The 11,067-nt window shown below is 33.3% G+C and overlaps 2 long non-coding RNA genes across 2 annotated transcripts; both read left to right on the top strand.

Annotated features, from left to right (window-relative positions):
* Positions 1–611: 611 nt before the first annotated feature.
* On the top strand, positions 612–2,578 carry LOC117334399. The gene is made up of 4 exons (XR_004534144.1): positions 612–737; positions 1,158–1,237; positions 1,703–1,914; positions 2,492–2,578. It is a non-coding gene; the product is annotated as an uncharacterized LOC117334399 (long non-coding RNA).
* Positions 2,579–7,053: 4,475 nt separating this feature from the next.
* LOC117334396 lies at positions 7,054–9,746 on the top strand. The gene is made up of 4 exons (XR_004534141.1): positions 7,054–7,186; positions 8,325–8,404; positions 8,880–9,091; positions 9,665–9,746. It is a non-coding gene; the product is annotated as an uncharacterized LOC117334396 (long non-coding RNA).
* The last annotated feature ends 1,321 nt before the right edge of the window (positions 9,747–11,067 follow it).

Raw genomic sequence — 11,067 nt, 5'->3', positions numbered from 1 at the left:
CTTACGGCTCATAAGGATACATATACATAATAACATAATATATAATCAATCATATGAAATACTAAATAATTCTATCATCAAATAATAAACATGATCTTGTACATTGCATGGACAATATAGATGTTCGAAAACAATTATAGGTACAAGATCAAGAAATTTATAAAGATGGGCGGCTCTAAAGTGACAAATGCAATTTTAAACATAAATACTAATTCATAATTGATGGTGAATAATTGAAGAATCGGCAGCAATTCTGAAAAAGGGGCTAAGTAAAATATATTAGCAAAACAATAGTAGGGTCTATATGTCAAGTGGTGCTGTCAGGGGATGGACTATACAGCAAATGCAGGAGACGGAAAATGTACTAATGTAATATAACATAAATAAGTAAATGAGATCAAATTAAACTAAGAATGAATTCTGGACCGTGATAACAAGCTTGATTGTAAGCATTTCATTCACATCTCCATGACAGTTGCGTAGTAGCCTAAATAGCCCCAGGTTAATCACTGTTGACCTTACTAATACACCTTATTCGACACAGGTCACCAGTAGTATGGATGAGTCATAATCGTCACCGGTCATTCGTCAACATTATTGTGAGCTTTTGTCGTTTTATCGAATCGCATTTGAGAAGCATTTCCTGATTTCCTTGTGTAACATGTATAAATATGGGGGAGAACCATCTCCGAACCATTTTCAATCTTTACTCGACACCGAATCGTACCGACGTCTAGGTAAGTCATTGTTTATAGTATGTTAATGAATATATCTTTCTATTATTTATTAACGGCATTTAAATTTTGTCCTCATATTTTGTTTAACCATATCGAATTTCGACTCTATATTTAGTTTAATAGGCATTCTGTTCCAATTGGAGTTAATCTATCCGCATTCTGACGATATATTTCGTTTGATCATTGATGTTATCAGTTCATATTGTCTAGTATTTTCATCTTACTGTTATTACATTGTAACCGAACTATACATTATCAGCATACGACTCTTTGCTTCGCTTTGTTATGTTTCCTATTTATGCTTTTACTTGTAGATAAGAGTCATGGAATGACGCTGTGATTGAATAGAGATACGGCATGTTGTAGACAAAATAAGATATTTTACATTTGTTATTATATAATAACATTTTTGTCTTTCAGTCACTACCCAGTCTACACCATGCTGAAGGTATTGTTTCTCCTGTCCTGCCTCGTGGCTAGTGGGCTCTGCACTTATTATGGTGAGTGTAGTGGATGTTCATGCATCAACATACATTCACATAGTATACACTACACAACTTATACATAACATAACCAGCAGTCATTTTTTTTTTTTTTTTGATAATTTTGGGAAAAAACTAGGAAACAAAGTGACAATTATGTGTGTATGCATTTTATTCGTATCCCATAATCTGTAGAAAATAAATGTCTTATGTGAGAAACCGACTGACCTTTTCACATTTTTAAGATGCAAATACATAATTTACGAGGCTTGTATATGATGCCGACCTCTGTTTATCACAAAACAGCCCTACAACCTGGTTACACTTAATGGCTTATTTTCAAGACCGTTTATGTTGAGATATATTCCCTGCTGGGTGTCTATTGCTTAAAAGTTTCGAGTCAACCTTATTTCCAAGGTTGTTAAGTGTGACATTTTTGTTGTTTGCATATTCAGCTTTACAAACAGAAAACATTTATTGCAGGGAATTCATATGGCTATGGGTTGGGATCAATGTTAGACGATGGATTCGGAAGTGGTCTTGGACTTCTTGGTGGTGGATATGGATATGGAAACGGATACGGAAATTACTATGGTCGCGGGGGATACGGACTTGGAGGCTACGGACGTGGATACGGAAACAGGTGGATGAGACGACGGGGTTCCGTATTTGGTGGATATTAAAACGTTGTCCAGGTAAAGTTCAAAGTTTTTTAGATTTGCTTATTTGACCTTGTTGTCGATATGTTTGGTATGGAGTAATGAGTATAGATAACTCAGAATCAAATGAGTAAGTAAATCAGCAAATAAAATTTCCAGATAAAGCTCGAAGGCATTGTCTGTTTATTACCTAATTTGACATTCTAACAAATTCTCCTAATTTACACAAAGAAGTTTGTCATTAAGTGGTAAATCTCAGCTTTTAAAATAGACAAATCAAGCATCATCAAATAGAAATTTAATATTTTTCACATAAAATAATAATCAATGCAGTAAATGCTTCATAATGATGATAAAATTGCATTATTTTAAGACAAATTGCACTGAAAATGTTAATAGTTCGAAAATTAGGATCATTAACCGTATTGCTTATCAATTGAGTTTTATTAGTTCTTATCTATATAGTGTTGAATATAACCAGGAAAGAAAAAAATTGCCCGTAGTCAGAAATATGGACAGACAGTAACTGATAGATACATATATTGGTAATTATAGATATTATAGATGCTATCATTGACAATTGTATTAAATACTTTTTTTTTTTTTTTTGCAGATTCATCACACTCTCCTTCATGCTTTAACCATTTAATTTATTGCCAAAAATTGTTTTCACTTAATAAAATGTGTTTGATGAATGAAATATGGTTTGTATTTGTATATAAAGTCAGAATAGTCAAAATAATGCACAGAAGAAAATGTTTTTACCAGAAAAATTCTAGAGGTGATATTTGTTAAGTGCTGGATAATTAGTATGACACACAGACCCCTCCCTGCCGCGTAGACTTGACTCTGTGTTTTGATTATCGTTACCAGATTCAAATTATGATGTAAACTAATCTCAAATGGTTGAGATATCATATCATGATCGCACGGACTGATTGTTTCCTCATACCAGTTTTACATGTTAAAATAACGCCAACGTTTGTAAAGTATTCTCACTTGATTGATTTTGACGGCATTTTGACCCCACGACGTTACAAGTTTGTTCATGTACTGTTATGATATTGAATACTTCTGGATGTTACAGAAAATAAAAGTATTGTCAATATTTAAAAGCGAGAACTTCATCAATGAATTTCCTTGCTATGTTATTAAATGTTCTAAAATGACAAGTTTATGATCTAAAGTACAATTTGCATACAATTTACATGACTATTAACTTATAAGGAAACAAATGTCTCTTTTTACTGTCATTGCGAATTATGATCAATTTAATATCTAATTACATATGAAGTTAATTATCAGAAGACACATATAATGATTACTGCGACGGATTCCTTGTGAAGAATGATTGTGGAGAGTTGCGAGTAACATGTATAATGCTTTTAACCGATGTTTTACAATGGAATACATGGAAAGAAAATATGCATTAAGGTCATTTTTAATATCTGCAAAAGTCATTGTCTCTATGAGGACGTCGAAAATAGAAAAATCCTGTTTGTATCAACACAGTTAAGTTGTAAGCATAGGGAAATTCAGATGAGCTGAACCAGATTCCACGTCATTTAATATATATAATATGTCATAGACACTAGATAATTGGAAATAACATTGATATGCATCTGGATGTCAATACAATTTAACAATATATGCAAACTTTCACAAAAATGATACAGAATACTTCGCTCTGGAACATCTTTCCCAAACCACAAGTTAAGTCCGTCAGGCATGGTTGAATCCTCCCATCAGTCAATGGCTAAAATACCAAACAAGGTATGGTCCTTTTTGAATATTCGCACATGTTTACAATTTGGTGTGACCCCCACAATAGTCTCATAATTTCTCAATAAATTATTTAAGTCTTCTTGAATACCAAAACAATTCTCGAAACAAAAATCATATGGCGAACATCAAGAAAAGGCTACTCTTCTTTGAAAATGGAATGGAAGGTGATTAAAAGAACAACAGGAAGTTTTATACGTCCGCAATACATATAGCAGTGTGTATTATGTTATTGCGCTGGTCAGGTCATACGTTCTGTCATTAGCAATTTGTGGTGAGTGTAACTTGTGTTACAGTCTTCAACGAAAATACTTTCACATGCTTCATCAGTATGACAGGGCATGTCGCAAAAAACATGTCTGACAATTTCTAAACAAATTAAGTGCTCACATGTGTCCTCGGTCTGATATGGAATTATATATATTGGTAGATACATGTCACGTGTCAGTACTTTCCCCATAGTTTGATGGTTTCTTTTACCAGTAAATCTGAAAACAAAGCACACAAATACAGCTGAAAGTGGCATAAACACCAATAAAATAAATGAATAAAAATATATTGTAAATAGTTTATTCTTTATTTTTTAACACAATATTACATTTCAGATCAATACCAATCATACAATCCTAACAGATGCAGACAATTTCTAAGTTAAAGGGCTATATATCTTATCTCTATAGCCAGGGGCGGCTGAGGAAACTAAAATGTAAATGGTAACTTAATTACAGAGACGGTAATGTCCATTGCATAGAAAATCATCATGCGATTCGGATGAAAAAAACCAAAAAAAACCCCAAAACAAACAAACCATATCTGCACAGGTAGCAGTGTACAGTAAAAATACCCTATTCTGAAAAAAATATGGCACACGTTTAGATATGTAATCATTGCCAGTTAACCCTACATATTACCTCTAATAAAGTATATATTTGTAATCTATACAACATTTGCAATTTTAATACAGACATAATTAATCATGTTTTGACATACATGTATGTTGTACATTTAGTTTTCCCGCGATCTTACCTTGATTATGAGCCTCCATTTTTCGCTGTTGGCAAAAATAAATATATAGTTTACATTTATTTTTGTTTTATTTTTTTATGCAAATCATGATACAGGAATTATTTGTCGCCATGGCCACCCAGTCTTTCTGGGGTGTGCTACCACATATTCCGTAAGTCAGAACACTATGATAGTGGCATCGGAACAGTAAAACAGAAACTGCTTCTATGCATTAAACCGTTGCTATCATCAAGTATCATTGTAAAAAATAATCCCGACATACAAACAGAACCGTAATTCAAACTCAAAATTGATAAAAAGAGGACACCCTACGAACACAAATGTAGATTTGTATATAGATCAGTGGGGTTTTTGTACGGGTAAGAATCTGTTGCCTCGTCGACGGCACCCTCCATGCAAAGCTGGGTTAAACTCGCGTTAAGTAACGGTCGTAAAATAAAAACTAGTGCTGTGACAACGTAACCAGTTGATATACTAACAAGTATCAAACACTTAATATCGCGCAAGGAAATATTGGATTTGGACATATAAATATCGTATGGGAAGCAGAGATGTTACTATCTACAAAGGGGACATTTGCTATTGGGGAATTGTACTTCTACCCTATCATTGTCCTTGAGTATAACCTGTTCAGAATGGTAAGTCTAATCAATCATGATATATATTTGAATGATTTTCGGAACATCGAGTCTTGTTCCCCTGATAATTTAAGTAAGTATCGCCAAGTAAATCATTTTGTTATACTTTTTCCTCGTTTTTGTTAACTTTGATAAAAATCCTTTTAGTTCCAGAGGATTGTTCTCACACCCTGAATGCCATATCTAGATTCTTACGGATAGTGACGCAAAATTAAAAACTACATAATCGTTTATTGCGGTTTGAAACATATTTAAACTGATAGCCATTTTCATTGAATTATATGGAGTTAGTGATTCTCACATACTTCACGTGATTGTCCCGTGGTTGCTAGGGAAACGATAAATCCATCTCATACAGGGGGTAAATAACAACGTAACGTCATCATTTTACGTGGAGTAGCCATGTCGTAAATGATAACGTCATCAATTTTGACGCATATTCAAAGGGGATTGTAGATGGCGCGATGCAAAACTTTCATAAAAAATCTGCTTTTAAGTATGTGAGAAATATAATCAAATATGGGTCTGTTGCGCAAACAGTAATATCTCAACCCTCGTGTAAGAGTTTGGCTCGTCAGCACTCGGCAAGCCTCGTTCTGACTGGCTAAACTCTTACACTCGGGCTGAATTATCCCTGTGTATTGAACAGACCCATGTTAGATTATATTAATCTCACTTTATATAGTTAGTATTTGAGGCAGATTTTTGTAGTATCCTCTTTGATTCCCACGCGTTTTGCCCTTTGCATAACTGATTTAAGATATATTATGATTGAACATAAATATTGTGCAGTTTTACTGTCTAAACTGCGAAGAAAAGCGACATTATGGTGTTACTGTTCTGGCGGGGGTGTCGTCGTAAACATTTCATTAAAAGAAATTGCGTTTAGATCTAATACTCAAAATGTATATGTTCAACTTTGACCAACTTTGGAAGATAGTTACATCATTATTGGATATCTCAACGCGCTCTTCACTCATATAATAACACCGAAAATGTACGGTCCAGCGACTCTATAAGTTAGGAATGCTGGGAATCTTAACTTTATTGCATATGCAATCGAACTATCATTTACTTTATAGAGAAATTTTGAGACAATTTCTGAAATACTGTAAACATATTTGTTTTGGATAAAAATCATATTAGTTGAAGTTTGAGAATTTGTGATTTTGCAAGATTTGCTATTTCTTTTGCAATGCATCAACATTTACACATGTCTATGAAAGGGTCCATACTATTACTTTATTAATGTGAAAATTTGTTTGATTATAAAAACAAAAGAAATAATAAATTTTAGAGTTTGCTTACAACTAACCATTATGACAAAGTGGAACCAACGAGTTAACATATGACAACACGTAGTTTATGCTTTATTATTTGACATTGATTGGATCCATTGTGGACGTGTAATTTCCAGTCTGTATGTATTTCGTCGAATAAGATGTGACAGACCTACGGTTTTGATAACAAGAATGCATTCTTTGTTATTCTTTTTAATAGTACATACATATATATGTATGTCTAATCAACACTTTTCTATGATTGGTTTCCAAACATGACTTTGTTACTTGTAAGCATTTCATTCACATCTCCATGACAGTTGCGTAGTAACCTAAATAGCCCCAGGTTGATCACTGTTGATCTTAATAATACACTTTATTGGACACAGGTCACCAGTAGTGTGGATGAGTCATAATCGTCACCGGTCATTCGTCAACATTATTGCGAGCTTTTGTCGTTTTATCGAATCGCATTTGAGAAGCATTTCCTGATTTCCTTGTGCAACATGTATAAATATGGAGGAGAACCATCCCCGAACCATTCTCAATATTTACTCGACACCGAATCGTACCGACGTCTAGGTAAGTCATTGTTTATAGTATGTTAATGAATATATCTTTCTGTTATTTATTAATGGCATTTGGATTTTGTCCTCATATTTCGTTTAACCATATCGAATTTCGACTCTATATTTAGTTTAATAGGCATTCTGTTCCAATTGGAGTTAATCTATCCGCATTCTGACGATATATTTCGTTTGATCATTGCTGTTATCAGTTCATACTGTCTAGTATTTTCATCTTACTGTTATTTAAGAAATAATTAACGATGATTCGTGTATTGTTGCAGGATATACAACGAGGACGAGGATATTTTGCAATTAAATTAATAACGAAGGCCGCAGGCCTGAGTTATTAATTAAAATTGCAAAATATCCGAGTCCGAGTTATATATCCTGCAACAATACACGAGTCAAAGTTGATTATTTCTATTCTACCATGTACTGTTTAGTTCTGAGACCGACCTCTTTCTAATAGAAAAAAAGCAAAGAAACCCCGAGAAAACCTTGTAATTTATTTCTGGAGTATTGCATTATTTGTTGATGAAATATACAGGCAATACAGTACTACGATCAAGAGTATCTATCATATAGCATTGATTTTGAAAAAAAAATGATAAAAAAAAAATAAAAAAAGATAAAAGGCGGGGCCTCCGTAGGATTCGAACTCGCATCGTGATAAAAATTTATTGAAAAACTAACCCATTAACCCACTCGGCTATAGTAACCTTTTATAAAATGTGTGAATATTAGATATATAAAATTGTAACAGCCGTGACTCACTACCGTGTATTATTGGCACGAGCGTGGGTTATTGGAAAATAATACATGGTTTTAAACCAATCAAAACTGTCGTTACATAGCAAACATGGTAGAATACATTGTAACCGAACTATACATTATCAGCATACGACTCTTTGCTTTGCTTTGTTATGTTTTCTATTTATGCTTTTACTTGTATATCCGTTTATGATTATAGCGTATTGCTATCCACTAAGTTATTTCTTCGCCTCCGTTAGCTCTAAATATGTTTGTGCTTTTGTGTTTTAATTAGATAAGAGTCATGGAATGACGCTGTAATTGAACAGAGATACGGCTTGTTGTAGAATAAATAAGATATTTTACATTTGTTATTATATAATGACATTTTTGTCTTTCAGTCACTACCAAGTCTACACCATGCTGAAGGTATTGTTTCTCCTGTCCTGCCTCGTGGCTAGCGGGCTCTGCACTTATTATGGTGAGTGCAGTGGATGTTCACGCACCAACATACATTCACATAGTATACACTACACAACTTATACATAACATAACCAGCAGCCATTTTTTTTTTTTTATAATTTTGGGTAAAAACTATTCAATATTCACTAGGAAACAAAGTGACAATTATGTGTGTATGCATTTTATTCGTATCCCATAATCTGTAGAAAATAAATGGCTTATGTGAGAAACCGACTGACCTTTTCACATTTTTAAGATGCAAATACATAATTTACGAGGCTTGTATATGATGCCGACCTCTGTTTATCACAAAACAGCCCTATAACCTGGTTACACTTAATGGCTTATTTTCAAGATCGTTTATGTTGAGATATGTTCCCTGCTGGGTGTCTATTGCTTAAAAGTTTCGAGTCAACCTTCTTTCCAAGGTTGTTAAGTGTGACATTTTTGTTGTTTGCATATTCAGCTTTACAAACAGAAAACATTTATTGCAGGGAATTCCTACGGCTATGGCTTGGGATCAATGTTAGACGATGGATTCGGAAGTGGTCTTGGACTTCTTGGTGGTGGATATGGATATGGAAACGGATACGGAAATTACCATGGTCGCGGGGGATACGGACTTGGAGGCTATGGACGTGGATACGGAAACAGGTGGATGAGACGACGGGGTTCCGTATTTGGTGGATATTAAAACGTTTTCCAGGTAAAGATCGAAGTTTTTTAGATTTGCTTATTTGACCTTGTTGTCGATAAGTTTGGTAGGGAGTAATTAATATAGATAACTCAGAATCAAATGAGTATGTAAATCAGCAAATAAAATTTCCAGGTAAAGCTCGAAGGCATTGTCTGTTTATTACCTAATTTGACATTGTAATATATTCTCCTAATCTACACAAATAAGTTTGTCATTAAGTGGTAAATGTAAGCTTTTAAAATAGACAAATCAAGCATCATCAAATAGAAATTTAACATTTTTCACATAAAATAATAATCAATGCAGTAAATGCTTCATAACGATGATAAAATTGCATTATTTTAAGACAAATTGCACTGAAAATGTTAAAGTTCGAAAATTAGGAGCATTAACCGTATTGCTTATCAATTGAGTTTTGTCAGTTCTTATCTATAAAGTGTTAAATATAACCAGGAAAGAAAAAAATTGCCCGTAGTAAGAAATATGGACAGATAGTAACTGATAGATACATATATTGGTAATTATAGATATTATAGATGATATCATTGGCAATTGTATTAAATGTGTTTCTTTTTTTTGCAGATTCATCACACTCTCCTTCATGCTTTAACCATTTAATTTATTGCCAAAAATAGTTTTCACTTAATAAAATGTGTTTAATGAATGAAATATGGTTTTTATTTGTATATAAAGTCAGAATAGTCAAAATAATGCACCGAAGAAGATGTTTCTACCAGAAAATTCTAGAGGTGATATTCGTTAAGTGCTGGATAATTAGTATGACACACAGACCCCTCCCTGCCGCGTAGACTTGACTCTGTGTTTTGATTATCGTTACCAGATTCAAATTATGATGTAAACTAATCTCAAATGGTTGAGATATTGAGATATCACAGCATGATCGCACGGACTGATTGTTTCCTCATACCAGTTTTACATGTTAAAATGACGCCAACGTTTGAAAAGAATTCTCACTTGATTGGTTTTGACGGCTTTTTGACCCCACGACGTTACAAGTTTGTTCATGTAGTGTTATTATATTGAATACTTCTGGATGTTACAGAAAATAAAAGTATTATCAATATTTATAAGCGGGAACTTTATCAATGAATTCCCTTGCTATGTTATTAGATGTCCTAAAATGACAAGTTTATGTTCTAAAGTGCAATTTGCATACAATTTACATGACTATTAACTTATAAGGGAACAAATGTCTCTTTTTACTGTCATAGCGAATGATGATAGAAATACCTAATTAAATATGAAGTTAATTATCAGAAGATACATATAATGATTACTGCGACGGATTCCTTGTGAAGAATGATTGTGGAGAGTTGCGAGTAACATGTATAATGCTTTTAACCGATGTTTTACAATGGAATCCATAGAAAGAAAATATACATTAATGTCATTTTTAATATCTGAAAAAGTCATTGTCTCTATGAGGACGTCGAAAAAAGATTTTAAAGGTGTACATTAAAAATAATCATCTGTGTTATTGCCCTTAGGAGTTTTATGCTGATGAATTCTCCTAATTCAACGACGGAAACAAAATAGAAAAATCCTGTTTGTATCAACACTGTTAAGTTGTAAGCATAGGGAAATTCAGATGAGCTGAACCAGATTCCACGTCATTTAATATATATATATGATTTTTCAGAGACACTGGATAATTGGAAATAACATTGATTTGAATCTGGATGTCAATACAATTTAACAATATATATATATATACACTGTATATATATATGTGCAAACTCTCACAAAAATGATACAGCATACTTCGCCCCGGAACATCTTCCCCAAACCAAAAGTTACGTCCGTCAGGCATGGTTGAATCCTCCCACAGTCAATGGCTAAAATACCAAACAAGGTATGGTTCTTTCTGAATATTCGCACATGTTTACAATTTGGTGTGACCCCCACAATAGTCTCATAATTTCTTAACAAATTCAAAGTCTTCTTGAATACCAAACAAAATCTCG

The sequence above is a fragment of the Pecten maximus genome, chromosome 9 (genome assembly GCF_902652985.1).
Source record: "Pecten maximus chromosome 9, xPecMax1.1, whole genome shotgun sequence".
NCBI lineage: Eukaryota > Metazoa > Mollusca > Bivalvia > Pectinida > Pectinidae > Pecten > Pecten maximus.
This window is presented reverse-complemented; position numbering and strand designations above follow the sequence as displayed.